Here is a 22,290-nt window from a genome sequence, read left to right as displayed (position 1 = left end):
AATTGTTTAATATTTTTCAGCATCTCCATGCCTAATTGCAATCTGTAACTTGAGACAATACCTTGGCTTTTGAATTGAAAAAGACTAGAAGTACTAGGGATAGCTCAAGGGAATGTTGTATAGAGCCTCCAGTGCTTTGCAGTGTTTGCTTTTTATCACTAGCCTTAAAGCCTCCATAAAATTAAACATGGATTATATGCAGGATTTCTCGGTATTTTAGTGTTTTGCCTTTTCAGGTATTTATCTTGAGACTAATTTCTGAGTTTGAATGACCTCTCTGTTTCTTAAAGTTAAACTCGATCTTGCTGGTTTGTGATCATAGTAAGGCACTGAGATTCAGCAGGACTGAAGTCCTAAGAGGAGGTCAGGTTAAGTATGAGGTCATCGGAGGATGAAGGCTGAGAAGGCAACCTTGTGGTGGCCTAATATGGTTGTCTTGGAAAGGGTGAATGCTCATTTCACATTGTTTGAGGAAAAAAAGCTATTGTCTCAGTTAGGTTTGCTTCTATTAAAATAGTTGGCTTAGCTTCCTTTAAAATAGGACAGGGACAGCCTATCTCCATCAGCTTTGAGGGGGCACGTAGCAGACATCCCTAGGCGTCTGAAGGTCCCCACCTAGCCCCAACCCCAGCCTGCACAGGCTTCTGAAAAGGCAGGAAGAATATTTTTCAGTTACCCACCTAACTTCCTTTTCTGGCAATCCAAGCATTATTCCTGGTTACAATAAATTGTATTACATGTCAAAAAGGTACTTTGTTGTATTATTTAACTTGTTTAGTCATACATATTCATATATGAAATGTGTGTAATATTAATAAGCAGATAAGTATAGTATATCATGAAACTTCTTTCTACTGGTAACATATTTTTAATAATGGGCAAGTTACTTGAGTTTTCTGAAACAATTGCCAGAGCTGGAGCTTTTCTTCCTGCTGACATTTATCATGCTAAAAGAACTATGTTTAGTTTTGGAAGGCTTCAGTAAGTTGAATATCCTTACTGGTATCTACATTAAATCGTACAAACTACTTATCAGCTAAGAGTCTCTTGATTTAATCTGGTGTAAACTTGTTATCAGTACATTTTATTCCAAATCTGTGCTGTGGTTTAATCATATTCTTGTACTGAATGCATGAACTTCTAAATTGGTATCTGTCATGTCACTGTGTAAAAACTGTTTCATTTTGCCATCATATTTACTGTGTTTATCTCTTTGCGATAGAGAAGTAGACAAAAAAAACTCTCTCATTGCTTTTATATTAGAGAGAATTAAATATGTAACTTAAAAATATGCCAGGCTTTGTGAGCTATATACACATAAGACTTTTAATTCATTGAGAAACGCATTGTAGCAGCATTTACAATTATCATTCTTCGATTTGTAAGTTAGGTAGTGAATCACAAATAATGCTGGTTGCTTTCCTGTGCATTTGTAGTTCTCACTGAAGTGCTGGTTCCTGCAAATACTGTGCCTTGTCATATTTGCACTCACTGTGCATGGTTTTAGGAATTAGGTCTGTGGACTAGCGAACAGGTGTAAGGTTTGTTGAAGGAGAGAAGTTCAGTATTCTTAAATGATAATGGCATGTTTTGAAATCAAAATTGGCTCAACAGCTCTGTTTTAAATCCAGCAGGGACCTTTGAGAGAGGTTTTTGCCTTGTTTCTTTTAACTTCTATACTAACACACAGCAAATGTTTTCATTTATTTCCTGTGTTATCAGTCCTACTCTGCATATTTTAGTCTATTGCTTTTGACAGTGATGAAAGACAGGTATTTCCTGATCTTTTGTATTTTGGGTGCTACATAAGCTCAGCTGTTCCTTTTGGGAATATTTTCTTCTCCTATCTTGTTCCCATTTCCTCATTTGGAAGGCAGCACTAGAAATTCCAGGTGCAATTGCAATCTTTTTGGAATTATAGTTTAAATGTTGTGCTTGTGTACATGAGACGGGAGCTTGCCCATACAAAAGAAAGGTGGTCATTCTGCTGGGCTTGAGGATTTGTAGGTGTAGTGGCTTCCACCTTGACAAAGATATCATGTCAATGTTACGTTACTTTGTACTTGAAAATTGTCCTTAATTGTTGTTTGAGGAAGGCAGAAGTCAAGAACTATTGAACTAAGAGATGGGGATAATCCACTTAAATTGTGTAGCTTATTCCTTTATGAATATAGGCTTGATCTCTGCTCTAATTCTAGTGTTTTATCCAGTTTATTATTTGCTAGTTATTGTAGTTACTGCATCACCTACAATTTTTCTCATTCAGACTTGAAATAGAGTGCCCTGGGGCAAGATTTTCTCAGTTAAGCATGGAAGTGAACTGGCATTGTTTTTGAGAGCATCCTGCATGTAGCAGTTCTTGTGCCTGGTGTTCTGAAAAGATCAATGGGTTTGTGCAAATCTGCATCTGTGTTTGAAGCAAGATAAAACGTATCCGTGATGCAGCCTTCCGTGTCCTGCATTATGTTCTTTTTCAGCGATCGGTAGGTAATAGTCTGTACCGTTAGTCTGGAGGCTGAAGTGAAGCAGGCTGGTACTGTTGCTACACAGCCTGTTGATACTGTAGGATGAAGCTCTGCAACTTATTTTAGCATTTAATTTCAGGGAGATTATTATTTTTGTAAATCTTAGTGTATGGTTTCTGACAGTTTTTAAAGGTATCATATGTTCTGCTGTTCATAGTCTAGAAGTCTCTGGGGATTTAAAGCTTTCTCTACAGTATCTCTCTCACAGAGATCAATTAAGTTTCTAATTAGAGTGGTATCAACTTAGCATCTACTGAAATCCTAAAAAAGCTGATGTTTGCTGAGACAATTCTAGAAGGCGTTTTAATCTTATGAGAAATTTTTGGTTAAGGATTTTTTGGGTTTTATATTTTTGAGAGGGGTTCTTTGTTGTTCAGAAAGTGGTGTTTGAGTAATGGAAGGCTCCAATAGCTGAAATTTTAATGAAAATGAACGAAACAAATCTATTTAAACAAAGTTATTTATTAAAATAACTTGTTCTCAGACAGCTAAGAGAACTGTAGTTGCAACCCTCACACCTGCTTTCTGTCTCTGAAAGACAGCTTATTTTGATCAGACCTAAAATGCTGATGAAATTATATCTCCTTGTTTTGCCTGAAGCCAAGTGTCACAGCCTTTCACTGGTGTTTGGAAAGTTGTATATCTCTAAATTTGAAAGGTACCAAAGTCCTGTGGTTGGTCTCAGTATTAAAATACATAGACACTTCTGCTTTATGAGGCTGTAAACCAGATAATTCATCACTAGTGGGGATCTGGAGGTAGACGTGGGCTTTTAAAGAACACTATGTTATATTACAAATTCCTTTGGAGGGGGAGTGTTTGTTTTTAGGGATTCCTGGAGAATGGAAGCCTATTATGGTGGTATTGGGCATGTAATAAATCATGTTCTTTGCTTAGGTTGGTTTCTGTTGTGGTTTTTTTCTTTTTTTCTTTTTTTGTTCTTTTTTGTTCTCTTTTGTCTCTTTATCTTTTCTTAAAGGTCTAAGACCATTCAAACAACCTGTCATAAGAATAACAAGTAGTACCCTCTCTGCAAACACAGAAAAAGGGGGGAAATGATTTTTTAAAAACAAGTGTAATATTCTCACTATCTGTATAAATAAATGATAGCATGTCACACAATTGACGTGAGCAGCAATGCAGCTGTATTGCTGTTGTCTGCCCAAATAACAAGAAATGAGAAGGAAGGAGGGGATGACAAGGGGGATATGTATCGGAGATTGGCGTTGTGGTATGAATGAATTGACGCTGTGGTTTTATTGGGGGTGGGGGGGACTCATTACAGAGTGTTTCATCTGTTTACTGCTCTTCGATATTTAGAAAACATCTTTAGTGATCCTTTTTGCAAAGCAGCTCATGCAGTAACTGGCAAAACAGAAGCAATTAGTGGTGTAATCTCAAAGGGAATCTCAAGCTTTGCTTTAAGTGCAATGATTAAATCCACTAAAATGATAACCATTGCTGCCAAGAACTCCTGTAATTGGTCACTAATGTATTTTGTTGTAGCAGTTGATAACTACCAGATTTCATGCATGTAATTAGTAATGCATACACGTTTGGTCAGTAAAATTGAAAATCCCAGTAACTGGGGCTAGAGGGGATGGAAGGAATACAGAGCTGGAGAACTGAAATAGTGCTCTGTTGATAGTACCTAACTAGAACTGCATGCTTCAATAAAACAAGTGTCCTACTGTGCTGGAATACAAATGGGCTGTCTGTGGCAGGATATAGCAAAGACGTTTGGCGGAGAGGGATTTGAAAGCTTCTGGCATAATGTAATTGAATTGGCCATTTCTTTAAAGATACAGCAAATTGTTTGCTGTGGCATTCATCATCATAAGGAAGGTCAGACAGCTTGCCAAACATATGATATTCATAATAAAAAGTAAAACGGTGACGCTTGTATTTAAACACAAATCATGTTATCATATTTGTAAAAGCTGTGGAAATGAATGGGAATATTTTTGGTGGTGCTGAGGCATTAGTAATCTAAGTAAGACTGTAATTCAAGAGGGGAAAAGCGTATAGTCAAGGAAAAGACCCCCAAGGGAATTCAGCTAGCGAGCAACATATGATCCCCCTGACTTGAGAGGATAGTAGGTGTTTTGGCAGGAGTATTGCTGACTCTCTCTTCTGATCACTTCAGGGGAGATAAGCTGGTATGATCCTATTTTTTCCCTTTTAAGAAAACAAAGGGGAAAATAACAGAGAAGAAGGACTTAAGGAAGACTTTAGAAAGAGACAGAATCTAAACTGAAGTGTTGCTGGGTTTTGTTAGTTGTGCTGTGACAGAACAAGATGATGCAACAAGCTGTAGCCTATCTGAAATGTTATATGAAATGCTCAGTATTGGTACACTGGGAAACCCCTCTCGAGTCACATCCAGAACGTTGAACATAAATTGCACGATGACAGGGGCTTTGGGCCACACAGTGATGCTTCTGCAAATGAGTAGCTGTTAGCTTTTAGGTTCTAACACATTCAGGAGACTGGCATTTTGATTTCTTGCACCACTGCACCACTGATAGGGTTGGAAATGGGAATCAAAATAATTAGATTGGATATATAGATCCCAGCAAACCAGCCAAGAAAGTTGCTGGGCTGGGGAGGGCTGCTCTGAATTCTGAAATGTGCCAGTGCTTTTTTTATGAGAGGGCAAGGACGGAAGGAGTAAACTAGAGTGCAGATGCTCACCATTTATATTCAAAGCATGTAATAAAATAATTGAATATATGCTTCCTCCTATTAAAACCTGTTAAAATCAGTAATAAAGTATATTAGTGTTATATTAAAAAGGGAGCACAAATTTTCAGGTAATATATCTTACAGTATGCACAGATAGGCAGACTGGGAAGTGGTCTTTTACATCATCTGAGGCATTTCTCCTTGCTGATACAGGATTGTTCCCATCAGTGCGTTTTCTGTTATTTTCTCCAGCACTAGCTTTGCAGTATTCCCTCTGGCAGTTTTTTCACAGGCCAACAGTTGTTCCCTCCAAAAAGCCTTTCCTGCTAGTCACTCAATATTTTCCATTTAAAAAAAAAAAACCACAAAACCTTCCATTTATTCTTTCTTGAGTTTCCATATCTGACAGAAAATGTCTCCTTTTTCTGCTATGCAGATTCCTCCTTTTAGGTATTTGTAAACTATTACCCCACTTTCTCTTTGCCCCACGTTGCCATTTTTCACCTGTACAAATTTATCTCTCAGTCTTTACTCAAAAGTCAGTTCTTCAAGTTTTTGCTTTTTAGACACCCCCCTTCATTTAAACAGGAGATTCAGGAGTCCAGGTCCTCCTAAATTTATAGAGGATATATGGGTTTTCTGTTAGCATTTCTGATGGTTTTCTTTTTTTTTTTAATTCTACTATGTAGCTTGCCTGCCCGTAATACCTTCTATACCTGCTACTTCATTTATGGCTCAGTGCACTTTTTCACTTTTTCCTTCCTTCCTTATTACTGATTTTTTTTTTTTTTTTGGTACCAAACTTGTTATATCTTGCATTTCCCCAAGTAACATCTCTTTGTTACTCTCCATTTGTATTTCTATGTTTCCTCTCCGTTGCATTAAATCCCAAGTCCTTCTTGTCTCTGTGACTTCTAATCTGTCTAGCCAACATTAAGTATTGATACAAAATAGCCCAGTGGTTTGTGTGCACATCTGCAATGAGGAAGGCAGTGGGCGCAGATCTCAGTATCTCCTGTGCTTTGAAGCCAGAGGTACAGGCCTGCGTCCCTGCTAATGCTGTATGATAATAACACACGCTTAAGTATTTGCCTACTTTTGCAGAAGCCTGCCCTGCGTCCTGTCCCTAAAACACTGGCTGAATTTGTAAGCAAATCCAATAGTTACTGGCTCCAGTTGTAATCACTGGAAAAAAAGCTATGTTGAGCTGTCTCTGAACATCCTCATTCTGAACTAAATACCAGCGGTTTTCTCCTGTTTCCCTACTCCAGATCTTCAGCTGACTTTAGATGTTAGTTTTCTTATTGTGCTTTTCAGTTTATTGTTTCAAGTTACACTACTCAATTGTGAAGATAGTGACGAGGAATAAAGTGATTTTTTGGGGTTTTTTTTTTGATCTGTGCAAGCGCATAATGTCTAAAGCTCCTTCAGAAGTTGTCCTCTGTGTATCTTGAGGTGCGCTGCGGCCGTACTGTACACCTTGCACATAAGTCTGCCATTCAGTGATACGATGTTTTGATTGCAAGACTAAGAAATAAAAAGTGTATTTACTGTCCATATGAAATGGATGATATTTAACTAGTATGGAGGTGCAGTGTGGAGGAGCAGTACTCATACCTGAAACTCAAAGTGTTTGGACGTATTGGGGAGAGAGTTTGGGAGTTCTGGAAGAGCCTACCTTTCTGGTATGAAACTGATAAAATCCAATCCATCTTGTCAAATAGAGACTGGAATGGTGAGTTGGTCATCATCTTTTAATAAGTGTGTGAAGATTTACGATATGAGAAGGCTCTTTTGTTTGGAAGATACGGAAATAAAAAGATGCACTGAAAATAAGCTAAAAGTAGAATTCAAACAGGAAACAGATTTTGTTATTCCCCCAATATTCATAGCTATTTTAAAGCTGGAAAGTTGTTGAAATTGAGATGAAGAATTATCCATTAGCTGAAATTTTTGCATCCTTTTCAGATGAATTTCTAAAATATAGATTTTTTTTCAATGTTTCAAAGTTACATGTAATGCAGGAATGCATGTTTGAGTTTCGAAATTTGTGTTACTGAGGAAACCCAGTTACATAATGTACTGGTCTCTTTTTGTCTTCACGATTATGAAGTTCTTCAGTTAAGGTTAGGGGTTTCATACATGCAGATTATGTAGCAGAGATGATGGTCTTATATTTCAGGAGGACAGTCACAACACAGGAGTTACTGTGCAAGAAAGTGCAGAAATAGTTCAGTAATTTGTTACTTCTGCCCAGTGTTTCTGTTATGGCAGATAAAACATACAGCCCACTTAGGAGCCCAGTAAGGATTGACTGACGTTCAAAGTTTACTTGAATGCTTGGCACTGATGTTTTATGTGGAGAATTTGGAAAAAAATGTTATTTTGTTTTTAATAATTTTTCCTGTGACCTTTACCTACAGTGAAGTTGGCTGGCAGTATCACAGCTGGTCTAAATGCAACATTTTATTTATGGCAGTAATTCTATAGAAGAATAAATGGAGTTTGGGAGAAAAGAAGAAATGAAAGTGTCTTAGGGGTTTTAGATGAATAACTTGCTGAATGTGGATGAGTGCAAATGCCACTGACTTGACCAAAGAGTTCAAATGAAATACCTTGCACAGGTTCCGTAATGTCCGTCTGAGATGACCGCAACACTTGATCCCCCATGTTTTGACTACTGCCATCCAGTCAACAGTTTAGCAGTGTATTTTACGCGGGCTGTAAAAACAAGGCAGTGTGTTACACAGGTAATATTTTCTGTACCTGTTAGAGTGGTAAAGGCTATTAAATATTCCCCATTCCAATGTATAAATAACCTTCTATGATATGAATTCTAGGTAATGGAAGCATCTTACATTTTTCAGCACCACAGTATAGCATTTGTTTTGTTTCAGAGACCTGCAGATGGCTTTAATCTTCTATTTTAAGTTATTAAAATCATATGATATAAACAGTAGAATATGGTGCATAGCTAACTTGATTGTGCTGTAACTGAGAACAAACTGGGCTATTTCTTCCTTGTCAGGAGGACTTTATGCTTGTTGTTGTCTTTTCCTTGGTTATTGGAACCATGTTTATGTCTTTCTTCTGCAATAATCTTCAGAACTAATTAAGTTCAGTGAATATCTTACCCCTTGCAACTTTTCACTACCAAAGCACATTATATGGAATGACTTCTTTTGCTCTACAAGTAATGAACTCAGTTTTTCACTGTGTTGAATTTGCTTTTGAAGGCCATCTGAAAATAGGTAAAAGAATATTCAAATTCTTTTGCTATTTCTGATCTCTTATGCCAACACTTACAAACATGGTGAGTGGTCTGCTCTTAGGAGATAGTATACAATCAAAGAAATTCTTAGCTTCTCTCTAAACTGGTGGAGAAGTTTCATTTACATACAAGCTTAACTGTAAAGAGATGCATATAGTTAGTTATTTAAAAAAATGTGGCTGTGTAGGACTCAATTTTAGCAAAGGATGTGGAAAATATTTTTGTATTTTTGAAACAAAACCCATTATTTTTATGTGATCTTAGGGGAATGTGTTTTTGAAACTTGCTTTGTTACTGCAGCAAGTATTTTAGACTTTCAAAGCATTAGTTCTTAAATTAATTATACCCTTCTGCTACCCATGTATTGTTTGGAAAAATTAGGCTTGTTTAGGAAATGATAAGTGATAGCACTGATATCTTAGTTCCCTACCTTGGGAAGTGCTTCCCTTATTTTCCTTTTCCGTGCCCCTCTCCAGTAACAAAAGCATTACAAAAATGCAGATGTTGAAAGGCATGAAAATGTGTTTAAAGTATTTTCCTTCTGTCTTGGAACAATGGTTGCTGACAGCAGAAGGCTTGCTTGCTTGTTAAAATTAGATTTGAATCATCAGTGTAATAGCGGTAGGAAATTGTAGGATGGAAGGGTGCCAGGAAGCCTATCTATATCTGCCTTTTCAGTACACGTAAGGTGGGCCCTGAATGACTTCAGCTGGCTGCTGAGTTGAGCAAGCTTGCCCTATATGACAAGTACTGGTTTAAGCTTCCTTATATAAAATACTTTGTATGTGGGCATGCGGGCAAAAGCCATTTAGGTGGGCTACCAAGACCAGACACTAGCACGACAGTGCAAGATGGCTGTTACAGCTTGAACTTCTTGTTGGTTCCTTACATTTAATTGGGCCCAAGCTCATTACCTCTCACCATTTTCCTGGACTAGGACTAAAAAAAAAAAAAAAAAAAACCAAAAAAACCTGTGTTTTGGGGCTTGGTTTATTGGGTTTTATGGCTGTAAAAACGCTGTGAAGTTTTCATGAGCTAGCTGTGAGTAAATTAGAAGCTGCGTCAGAGTCAGCATCATTCTGGCTTATTCTGTTTCTCCTCAGCTGTTTTAAGGCAGTCCAGCACCCAGTTGCTTCCTTGCTACAGTTATTATCCATTGGCTTTGCAGTAATCCAATCTATGGAAGACAGTGACCTCTCTATGCACCTTAAAACCATTCACAGAAATGGTTGTAATTCTGCTGATGCAGAATGCAGCTGCCCATTTAAATCTCTTTTTCGTACAGAGGGGCTGGTTATGTCTCTGCTGTGTACTGGCTTCTATTCCATTTCTGGGGCGTTTTTTACACTATTTCCATAAGCAGCTTGGTTCCTGATTACTTCAGGGAGTGCTTTGCATGATATAATGGTAATTGATATCAGCTGAAGTGCTAAAGCTACCAGTCCCCTAATTTAAATTAGTGCCAGTCGGAGATGGGAGAGCCAAAAGCAGGGTTGTGCATGGGAGAGGACTCTGCTTTTGGAAATTATTCAGTTTGCTGTTATGCTGGAGTAATGATTTTCTGACCTTCAGGTCATGAGGTTGTTATTGTCCTGGGTAGCAAAATGGAATCAAAGTGGTTGTGAAGGGACGATCAAGGAGGAATTTTACTTTAAGTGTTTAATGATGTTTAGTGCATTACTGTTCTCTTCATCAGTGCTATGAATGCAATCAGACATATTTTAAAATAAATCTACATAAATAACTGGCTTATAATAATGCAGCATTGGTTTACATCTTTTTATATCATTTGTTTACATCTGCTCCGTTTAACACTCACTCTATTGTACATATATATGTATCCATCTATCTGTATATATCTGGAGTTTATATATATAAAGTTTATTTATTTTATGGAGACATAAGCAGTTCTACAGCTGGACTGTGTTGTTTATAGGTATTATTTAATTGTTGGCAAATATTTGGAAGGCACAGGACCACCATAGTTTCATGAGACCAGTATAGCAAACTTGATTGTACCCGGGAAAAAATTGAAAGTGTTGGCTGAGCATGAGAGGCCACCTTGAATTGACCTGCTTGTGTGTTCAGCTTATAGACTTTGAGCATGTGTACCAACTGGAAGTGGTTATGTGGAAGATTTTGCTGGAAGTTACTGATGTATTTGTGTTTGAAAGAATGGACGGCGATTGATCTAGTTTTTTTCCTCAGAGTCCTTACAGGCCTGGTGGAATGATGCACTGTCAGGTGGGCATCAGGTCCCCCAGATGACAGTGGTTTGTGCAGCTCCACTGGGAGCTTATTTTGCTAAGCTGGTTCTAGAAACGTAACTCAAATTTTATTTTCTGAATATTGAATCCATTGTTTATTGTTAGATCTTCGCTGATTCATGCAATTACTTGTCCTCTTTGTGGTATCCTGTGTCGTATGTGTAGACAGTTGTTTGCCATGTTTCTCAAGACAAGGCCAAGACCCATTGCCTAAAATATCCTGGATACTTGCATTATGTGGAGCTTTTTCTTAAGTGTTCTTCCTATTTGTCTTGTAGATGTCTATAAAAGTATGTAAGTCTAACCTAGAATACTAAGGTTTTTATGGCCTTACTACTTACGTTCTAGTTCAATTTCAGTGCATTGTGATACTGCACATACTCTTAATCATACTGTTAGCCAGTATCATCTTTAAACATATTCCACGTCCCCTGGGTGTCTACCTACCATCTGTTACTTTATCCCATTAGATTTCCACCAGATTTCCCATTTTCTCTCCAGCATACTGTGCTGAAAAAACCCTCCTTATAGTTTCCCTTATTGATCTCCCAGTTTAGTCTTAATTACACAGCTAATCAGATTATGGTGACTTTTTCCATTTCTTACCTCCCTGTGCTTTCCAATTTGACTAAATGCACATACCCGGAGCTGATTCTCTTCATTTCTGCACACAGGTATTTATGTGCCTGCAGGATGAGTATACAGGAATCTTCTAAACACTGCTTTCTGTTCCATTCACTTTGCATGGTGGGTGTAAAGATTTATGGGGCGCCTAATTCTTCCCAACTTCAGCAGCCTCTCAGCCTCCGCTTCCTCCTGCAGGCCAAGGAATCCAACTCTTCGCAGTTGACCTGAGCTGATGTGAAGGCAGCTGCACCAGGAGGGCCTGTCCTGCCCTCCCTCCCCTTCTCCTTGACCCCGTGCTCCCGTTCCCTGGGTGCTGTCGGCTCTCTGGTTGTGCTGCTGCGCAGTGCTGAAAAATGGTTTTATTTGTGAGGTGAGCCTCCAGCCAGATCAACAGTCTGATCCAGCCCCTGTCCCCGACACATGGCAACAGTAGGGTCTTAAATAAGCTTAGGCTGGCTATTAATACACAACGCTGAGTCACTGCTGAAATGCTTTACTTTGCTGTGCACCTTTTTAAAGCAAACCTTTGCCAGATCGGGTCTGCCTAGAATGGGCTATAAATTGCCATCCTGGGCCATTTGATGAGCAGCTCAGCCATTTGTGCGGAGAGGCGAGGTAGGCACGCGTGGAGAATTATCTCAGCGGGTGGCTGCAGCCGCCCTGCCTCTGCTCCAGCATTGCCGCCCAAGTAAAAACCTGGGGAAATGCTCTCCAGGCAGAGAAAGTTTTCTGTTTTCTTTAAAACCTGTGGGAAATTTAGGATTCTGGGAAAATCTGTGAGAATTATTTACAAACATGGGCAGTCTTATCACCCAGATGACTGATGTCAATAAACTCTCTCTTGTTGTTGTTATACGAATACCTCAGCAGGCTGGAGCTCGGCCCTGGTGACAGTTCCAAACAACTGAGAGCGAGCATCTCGACTGTTAACTGACATTAACTGACATTCCTGCATTGGGGACCATTGTTTTATAGGGTGGGAAGGGGTTCATTCATTCACTCTCATTTTTTGTATTGCTGGACAAAGGCTTGCCTGATAGAGCTGCGTGTTTTCATGGCTGATGAGCTGAGCCAGTCCTTGGGTTCTGTCCATGTACTACAGGAATTAAACCCTATGGAATGTTACTGTGGAATATTTAGGTTCATTTATAAATACAAAGATTCATGTGTACAAATTGGCTTCAGTCTTAATTGATTTAGAATACTTGATTAGACAACACAGCTGAGCCAACGTAACTCTTGCTGCTGCTGAGAGAGGTTGTTGGCCCCTTGCTTTTGTCTTCCCTCCCTTCTGGCCATATGGTGCTTGTCTGACTCCTCGCTCCACCGCCTAACTCCTCCCTTCCTGGAAGAGATCAAGCCATTTTATCTGGTTTGATGGTGTGAAACAGGTGTGAGGAGCTGTGCGCTTCCCTTCTGGAAACAGCGTTTCAGCACGAGGGTTGCAGGTCTAGTGAGAAAACTTCCAGTGCCAAGAGGTACGAGCTAGATCAGCGTGGGCTCATTTCTGCTTACTGTTTTGATCAAGAAAAGGAGTAGTCTGATTTTACATATAGCTTCTCTGATATATTTTTAGGCATTACCACCTGCACATGATATAATAGTCCTGTGGCAAAAAAAAGAGAAAAGAATGGCATTTCTAGCACAGATGGCATGATTGATGGAGCTGTGGTTTTACATACTTTGAATTTTAGTGGCGTGAGGAGACTTTCTACTCTTAAACTTACACTATCCTGCATTCCAAAATAAAAGATATTAAAAAATACCATGGTGCATGTATACTTGGCAGAAAAACAAGGCTTAACTGCTTTACCCAGTGAAAATCAATGGTCACAGAATGAAAGCGTTCTTCACCAGCTAAACGTGTACGACGTGGCTATGTTTCAGTAGTTTTGGGGACCGATGAGGGCATCGCACGTTTGAAGTATGGGTGCTCTACTTGCATTTATTCGGACTTTCTATCTTACTGGGGTTCTGCAAAGCTAGTGAGAGTCACTTTTGGTGTAGTACCTTCCTTTACAGTAGCCCCATTGCAAAGCATGGTGTGAAGTAATGTAGTAAATTTGGGAGCCAGTTACAGAGTTTGCAGCAGTAGGAATGACGGGTTGGGGACTGTCTTGATTTAAAAATGGCCTTAGCAAGCATGTGTTAAAGTGCAAATGCAAAGGTTGCAGGGGCAAACTTAACACTTGTGCCTAAGAGCTGGAGCAGGCACAAGGGCAAGAAATGACCTTGTTAGTGTTGCCCAAGTTCAGCCGCCGCCCTTTCCCGAGTGGCGGCGGGTGGTAGTGGGAGCTGCCAGGGCCCGGAGAGGCAGTAGGAAGGGAGAGATCATAGGAGGATTGTGCCTCTGGATGGAGGAAGCAAGAGAAAGGAGATGACTTAGGTTTTGACAGCTTGGGTGGCCTTTTCTCATGTTTAGGGTCTCCACAGTCTTAATAGCATTTTTGTTTATGTGTCATCTCCTTGGCTGTTCTACGGTTTTCTGTAGAAAACAGAGACTTATTAAGTGTAATGCTAAAAACACTTAGCATTGTCAGCAGTCCTAGTTTTGGGATTTTGCATAACAAAATCTCTTAAAGCTGACCGAAACGAGTACCTTAGGTAGCGGTATTGTACTGCTGTCTCTTGTGGGCCAGCCACTGGGGAGAGAGCTGCCCGAGTTGAAAGTAATGAATTAGAACTGTCTTGCACCAACAGAGCCAAGCCAGGCAGATCTGCCAGACCCTCTGTGAGTCGCACTGAGCCTGAGGCACGGGGACTTCGGTGGCCTCAGGGAATCACCTTCTGTTTGTGCAGCCTCCGGGTGGAGAAGGAGCCCGGCACAGCACGCTCGCTCCAGGCAAGCAGAAGGCATCAGAGGTGGCCAAATGGGGGCACGTGTCCCACAACAGTTGGGCTTCCCTCAGGCCTGCCTGGGCAAGCGGCACCAAGGCTGCTAGGGCCTGTCCAGAGCCTGACTTCATGTTACATGTGTTGAAAGGGAGAGCCAGGGCTGGGCGGGCAGTGTGCACGGGGTAGCAAGGTGCCTTAGCAGCCTGTTTTTAGCTGTCTCTTCCCCAGCAGCTTTGAGCGTAGCTAAGTCTGAACACATTTCACATGGGACTGAGAAGGCATCTCCCTGCGCCCAGGGCTTCTCACTGCCAGCTTTAAAAACGCTGCTGCAGAATAGGGAGGTTTGCAAAAATGACAAGAAAGAGGATTATAATAGAAAACTGAAGCAAATGTAAGTATAGGTTCCATAGCTTTCTTGCCTTACCTGTGGGGACAGCCCTTTATAGTTTCAAGTGATTAGCAATTTTGAATATCCAGATTTGTACACGGGAAAGAGTTGGGGTGCTTGGTGGTTTTGACAGTCTGGTCCCCTGAGAAATTATGTGAGAGAGGTTTCTTACAGCCATGTAGCTTCTAATAATTATGTCATGTTTGTGTGCGCATACAGGTGCACATATACCTGCATGTGCGCCTGTGTGTCTGCTGACTGCACGTGAAAATCACTTTTTTCCCATACTGACCCTGAGGTTTAGAGGCATTTTTGCAGCGTGCACGAGGCAGTACCTTACACCCACAGGTTCTGCAGAAGCAAATTATTTTCTAACAGCGGGAGTTCATTTTTGGCAACGCAGAAGCCGGTCTGTAAGGTTTTGCAGGACTGACCCGTGGCATGAGCAGCGGGGGTAGGACTGGCACTGGCCCTGCACATCATGGATGTGTTTGCATCCAGGCCTGCCCGTCCCTCCCCTCCCCCGGCTCCGTCTGCACCCTGACTCACAGCAGGCAAGTACCGAAATGGCTGTGGTTGTACCTGTTTGTGGGTGATGGGTTGTTTTTCCCCTCCGATCGCTGCAGGCACAGAAGAGAACAGCAGCTTATCAAGCACTTCAATCTGGTTTGCTGAGCGTAACAGCTTATGAGAAAATGGCTGCCGTGTTTTCCAGAGCTGTCCCAGGGATGACCGCGCAAGAGAAAATGAGGATCCGAGCATGAGAAATCTCTCAGCAGTTTCCCGGGCCATTTAGCATTTATAAATACGCTGTGAAGGATCCTTTTTCTCTCCAGGTAGCTGCCTGACTTCAGTCCTTGCAGATTTGCCGTTCAGCACGGTGACCCTGGCTGGGCTGCTTTGATGGTGGCTCCCTCTGAGGAGGAGGGAAGGGGGTAGCCATTGCCAGCCCTCATGGGGGCTCCTTGGGAGCCCTCCTTCCCCCATGGGCTGTGTGCCCACTGTTGTGCCTATATATGCGCACATATACGCATATATGTAAAAGGTGAGATTTTAGACTTGAAAGTCATCTTTAAGGTGCTGGTACTGTAATAACTCGCATTTTAGTGATTATATTAATGAAGTGTTGTTTTCTAAAGTATTTAGTGCTTCTAAAAATGACTTTCTTCATTTTCTCACCTTCTGAGTGACATAACATTGCATTATAAGCAGACATCATATGATGTGAAATAGAAAAGCACATAACCGTTACATTGAAGTATCTCTAGGCCAAGAAGCTTTTAATATTAATGCAGAAATGATCTGCAGAAAACAATTCCCTCTGAATAACCTGCTACAAAATTCTCTGCTGTTCAAGTGCATTACTCCATTATTAGGTGGGATAATAAAAATTTTTAGTGAATTGTACTAGCTTTTTGCAGCAGTTTGTTTCCTTCTGTCCTTCAAAGGATCTTGATGCTTTAATGAATTGATTCTCTCAGTATCCCATGGAAAAAGGCAGAAATTGTTTAAGGAATTCTTAACTCTGGGAGAGCAAGAAAGTAACTTATTTGGAATATCATGGGAAGTCTTTTAAAAAGAGTGATTAGCTCCTTTGGCATTTGGACCTTTAATGTAAACAACTGCCACATATACTCTGGTAGATTTAGCTGGGGTGGTTTAAGATGTGACAATTATCTGTTGTATTCGTCTGCTGGGCTTAATCCTTCATCGCCTGCTGAAGCAAGCGGGAGCTAGCCTGTGAGCTCCCTTCTGCCTGGTAGGTTGTGCAGGGGGCTCTCCGGTCTGAAACTACCAGAGCTCTTAACTGACAGGCTCATAATCATCCACATCTGTTCATAGTAATAAAGGAGAGGAAAAAATAAAAGAGTAAAAAAACAAAAAAAACCCGGAACAGTCAGGCATGTTGCCTTTAACTGTGGGCTTCCCTACCAGCTTCCAGGCAGTATTTCAAAAGTGTTGTTTTCAGGTAACTACTAGCAATGTGAATATTGTGGCACTGATGTACATTGGTTTCTGAGGGCTCATTTTTTCCCTTGAACAGACTTTTCTTCTTCTTCCTGGTCATCTCTTTAACACAATAATGCAATAAACCCTTTCTGCAGGACTGATGTTGGTTTTGAGCGTAATCACAACATATGCAGTCCAAATCAGTTGAAGGCAAAATGTAGTGTACTCTCTTCATTTTGTAATGAAGAGCTGTAGAGAGAGAGAGATGTTTTGGCTCCCTTTTTTTCAGTTAAACATAGCACTGCAAAAACGATGCCAGAACACCTCTAGTTCTGTGGATGCTATGCTGCACATGGGTTGGAAACGCAAGAGTGCCCGGGTAGCTGATTCCTCTTGCAGAGGTTGGCTGTGCTGCTTCAGTGTCGCGGCAAGCCCAGGGAGAATGCTTCACAGAGATCACTGCAGCTGTACCAATATCAAACAGAAGATGTGTTCTTGTGAATCAAACCCTCACTGTGTTACCTTTATATTTTCTAGAGCTGTCCAGATAACCTTTTTTTGTATTCGGGGAAAAGAAGGCTTTTTCAAGGAACTGTACATTGAAATTGTGTGTGTATCAAAGGAATAGGAAGGATACTATTTGTAGAGGTATTACAGTTTTCTTCACATTTATTCTTCTGCCACCGTCATTTCTTTTTTAACAACTGGAGCAGAGGAGTCTGAAAATGGAACTGGAAAGAAAACTGCAGGTTTTGTTTTGAAAAGCCCTTTGGAAAGAATACCTGTTTCATACTGCTGTGCCAGCATGGAAGCTGGCAGAGCTGCTTCTTCCGTCTGAGCAAGGCTCCACTGCAGTGCTTTTTGGAGCAGGCTTGTTACTCGGCTGCCTGCTTTCATTATGTCCCTTGTTTTGGATGGGTCCCACAGGGTCTGTGACGACTAGAATTTGGGCAGAGTGCGACAGTGATCAGGTGACTCTAAGAGGTATCCACTTTAAAACAAAGAAGAACAAATTATCACATTGAAAATGCTGCGTAATGTTTGTTTATTGGCTGTAACAGCACTGCACAGTGTGGCATTTTGTACAGAAGCCCAAGTTAGCATGGTTAGCAAAACAGTGGAGCTTCTTTAGGACAGTGCTTTACCTGGGCCAGTTATACTTTACTACAGGAAAAATTAAATAATGTGGAATGTAGCATGTCTTGCAGTACTCAAGCTGGTGTGAGTATCTCCTTCACGGTGTAGCCTGGAGACATATGAATTGTTTTGTTATACTTTTCATCTACCAGAATACATCCATCCCATATCTCTGATTTTATTCTTAAATTATAACTTCTGGGACCAAGGATTATCTTGTCTCTTTTTTCATCTGGATTTTTCTAGATTTTAATGTCATCTTGCATGTAAGACTCATGGTTAGGATTCCTAGGCAGCAGCTTAATACAGATAATGATGCATTATTATTGATCAGGGCTTCCTGTCTCCTGTTGTATCTTGAAAACTGGATTAGATGCTTCTGAGCTTCTGTACACCGATATTCACCAGCTAGTAATTTTGAAGAGAAGGATAAATAATTCAGAACTGGCTAGAAGTTTTTGTTTATCTTTTAAAAAAATGTTGCAACAAAGTGGTTTGAACATTAGGCCCATCTAATGTAACTCCAAATATGTTAAAAATAGAAAACTTATGAGATAATGTTACGGATGTTCTGTCTTGCCAAATAAATATTTCAATGGACTAATAATGTGGAGCTGCTTTGGAGATCTCTGCTGGCTTTTTTGTTATGCAATGTGCATGCTAGGCTGCTGATGTTAGGCCCTGAACCTGAACTACTGTGTGTAAAATGTTCTACAAATGGAACAGTTTACACAGTCTTTTATTCTCATATAACTTCTCCTTTTCCACACAATCAAACCCAGAAATCAGCTGCTTGTTTTGCTGGGCTGACATGCATACTGCTTTATTTTTCAATTTCATCAGTAACAGGCATGTCCCAGATTGTAATGGTGCTCCATTGACATAATATGACACCTAGCTGTGTGGTGCGGTTGACAAGTTGGAAGGAAGGGATGCCATCCAGAGGGACCTTGACGGGCTTGAGAAGTGAGCCGCCGTGAACCTCATGAAGTTCAACAAGGCCAAGTGCAAGGTCCTGCACATGGGCTGGGGCAATCCCCAATATCAGTACAGGCTGGGAGATGAAAGGATTGAGAGCAGCCCTGTGGAGAAGGATTTGGGGATGTTGGTGGATGAAAAAGTTGACATGAGCCAGCAATATGCGCTTGCAGCCCAGAAAGCCAACTGTATCCTGGGCTGCGTAAAAAGAAACATGACCAGCAGGTCGAGGGAGGTGATTCTACCCCTCTACTCCACTGTCATGAAACCCCACCTGGAGTACTGCATCCAGCTCTGGGGCCCTGAACATAAGACAGACATGGACTTCTTGGAGTGAGTCCGGAGGAGTGCCACGAAGATGATCAGAGGGCTGGAGCACCTCTCTTGTGAGGACAGGCTGAGAGAGTTGGGGTTGTTCAGCCTGGAGAAAAGGTGGCTCCGGGGAGACCTTATAGCAGCCTTCCAGTACTTAAAGGACACTTAGAAGAAAGATGGGACAGACTTTTTAGTAGGGCCTGTTGCGACAGGACAAGTGGTACTGGCTTTAAGCTGAAAGAGGATAAATTTAGATTAGATACTAGGAAAAAAATGTTTACAATGAGGGTGGTGAGGCACTGGAACAGGTTGCCCAGAGAAATTATGGGTGCCCCCTCCGTGGGAGTGTTCAAGGCCAGGTTGAATGGGGCTTTGGGCAACCTGGTTTAATGGAGGGTGTCCCTGTCCATGGCAGGGGGGTTGGAACTAGATGGTCTTTGAGGTCCCTTCCAACTCAAACCATTCTATGATTCTATGGTAATGATGTTACTCCTTATTCACACCGAAAAATCTAGTGAAGTCTCTCTACAGATTCCATACTTTTACAGTGGGATTATGGAAATGAATAAAATTATTCAGATTAATAGCTTTAATTTCTCAACACTTATTATTCAATTTTTTCTTGAATATATACATTTACAATGCTACTTTAGGATGTATTGAGTCTCCTTGTCTGATATCTACCCACTCTGGCCTCTGTGTTACCTGGGCTTTGAAGTGACGTTACACTGCACACGGTCTGGTTTCCATAGAGGGGGGAAGAGAAAAATAAAACTCTCTTCAAGGCTTTTAAACCCTCTTCAAGAGTGTAGTATTACTGTGTCTTCAGTAATACTGAACGCCATGGTGCCTTTGCGTGTCCACCTGGATACAGAACAAATACATTTAAATTACAAGGATTTGTTGAAAAATGTGCTTGTGAGCTCAATGCTGAACCCCCTCGTAGGAACGGAAATGGCCCCGTCATCTCTCCTGCATTTGGCACCGTTTCTGTAGTGTTTAAACGCGGGACTCTGAAGTGTACTCAGAGGACCAAAAGTCACAAGGATGTTGACAGCTCCAACGTACAACAGAACTTGTCTTAAATAATATTCTCTCACAAATTAATTTTCTCACTAACATTACCAAGTAAATTCCATAGCGATGCTCATGTGTGTGCAGGACTATGTGAGGCCTAAGCAGTCTGCAAATGGATTTTCTTTTGTTTCAAATAGCGGTTCTAGAGCTCGCTTTCAAGTTTGAACTCTACTCTCCTTAAACTGATGGCAAAAAAACCCAATAAAATTATAAAGCACGTGTGGTTTGGTTTGTTTTGGTTTTCTCTTTTTTTGGTTATGGGCTTTTCAGTTGCTCTTCATTTTGTATGTATGCCCGTGCCTTGCATTTCAAACTGCCAGCACATCCCTGCCGGTGTGTTGCTGCCTCGTTTTGCAGTTCAGTTCTGGGTCCCCTGAAAGCGTGGCTGCCCTTTCTGCCTTGGTCTATACTGTGGGCCTCTGCCGATGAGGAGTGGGCAGGAAAAAGGGGAACGGGCCCTTCTCAGGGCCAGGAAGGATGCTGGCAGAGGCCCTATCTGCCAAAGTGTGGAGGCTTCTGTCATTGTGTTGTTTGGGAAGGTGGTGGGTCCTTGCTGGCAAACAAACTGTTTATACTTGTTTACGTTGCATCTCCCATAGGCCAGAAGAGGCTTTCTAATGGAGACAGCTCCTCACATCTGAAGGTCAGACCTCCATTAGAAAGTCCGGCCTCCAGAGTTTAAGCTAAAGTAGATGTGTTACTCCTCCCAGGGAAGTACTGTCTGGCTTTCATCATTTGCTTTGGTGGAAGCTACTTTGCACTGCTGGTATCAGTCCAAGGCTAAAGGTTATTAACACCTTCTGGCCCCAGTGGCATATCCACATCAGCATTGTGCTATTAGCAGCAGGTAGCTGAAGGCTTTTTGACTCGTATGGTTGTAGTTTCAGACAGGATTAAGCTTTATTATATTGTTTGTGTACAAGTACAAAAAGTTTTATTTGAAAAGGTGGCATAGATCTACTCAAGTGAAAAGAGGCCGCTTTTATTGTAATCTAGCTACTCAGGGTACTTTATTGGTGCATATACACTTGGGAGAGGTTTTGTTTGTTTGTTAGTACTTCTGTTAGCCCTGAACCTATGGGGAAATAAAACTGGCTTATATTTTTTCTGGAGCATAGAGTTTTAAATTAGGGACACATGAGCAAGTTACTGTGGGCTAACAAGTTATTTCATGTTGAGGAAAGAGTGCTAAGTTAAATTGCAGAACTTTTTATGTGCCGTGAGCTTAGACTGTCTTCATAGATACACCTCTCTGTTCCTATGAGTAGTGAGTTACAGGATGTCTACAGAACCTCAATTACTAAGCCTTAAAACACAGTTCTGTCTTGGGATCCAACTTAGGGAGTCATACTGCAGTCAGTGATAATCACAACTGTACCCATGCACAAAAGGTCATGAATATACAATTTCCCAGTTGTGACAGGGAGCAGAATAAAATATTTTATCATGGATGTTCTAAGGAAAGATATGTACCTGACTGTCTGATAGAGTCGGCAGTTAAAGAGTTGTTTATATCAGTAAATTGGACAAATTTGATCTGGAAGTAGCAGAACACAGAAGGCATGGAGCACAATAATGTTGTCGCTAGAATCAGTTTTTGCATTATCATAGGCCTGGATTTGGACCTCAAATTCACTGGTGGAATAGCTTAATCTGTAATTCGTTTGGTTCTCTCCAGACATCCTTCCAGGCTGGAACTGAGTGCAGCCTCAGCCAACCCACTCCAGGCTAAATCATTCACCCGCTTATTCACCTGTGCACACGGGCAGCTACTCACCCACTGACACAGTTTCCTATGACGCCAAAAGACAGGGGCACATTTTATAAAAACATGGAAATCTTGAAATTCATAACTTTTGACAGCCATGACAAATAAGCAGCCATGTCCATTACCGGTCCCCAGAGTTATCTACTACCCTTTCTTTATATAATTTCTTACAGTAATTTTTTTTAAAAAAATCGATCTTCTTTTCACTTGTTATTTATTATTCATAGCATTAATAAGAGCTCACTACTTGGCTTTTATTTTCATTGGTGTCTTGGATATTTTAACACAGTAACTGTGCTTGGTCTGTTTCCTTGCTGTAGATGTTTTTGTGCTTTTTTTCACTGTGTGTTTTCCAGTTTTATCATCTGGAAATATTATTAAAGATATTATTATACCTTTTCTTCATCCAAAGACATAGTGCATCTGTTGACCTTCAGGGCATATTGCCGAGGCCATCTGGTTTTCAA

General features: G+C 40.8%; 1 protein-coding gene across 4 annotated transcripts in view; it reads left to right on the top strand.

The window, feature by feature from the left end:
- TBL1X (transducin beta like 1 X-linked) overlaps window positions 1-22,290 on the top strand; it is a 203,448-nt gene that overhangs the window by 59,558 nt on the left and 121,600 nt on the right. The window lies entirely within an intron of this gene.

Source organism: Grus americana, chromosome 1, assembly GCF_028858705.1.
Source record: "Grus americana isolate bGruAme1 chromosome 1, bGruAme1.mat, whole genome shotgun sequence".
Lineage (NCBI taxonomy): Eukaryota > Metazoa > Chordata > Aves > Gruiformes > Gruidae > Grus > Grus americana.
Note: the sequence above shows the minus strand (reverse complement) of the source record. Positions and strands in the feature narration are given on the sequence as shown.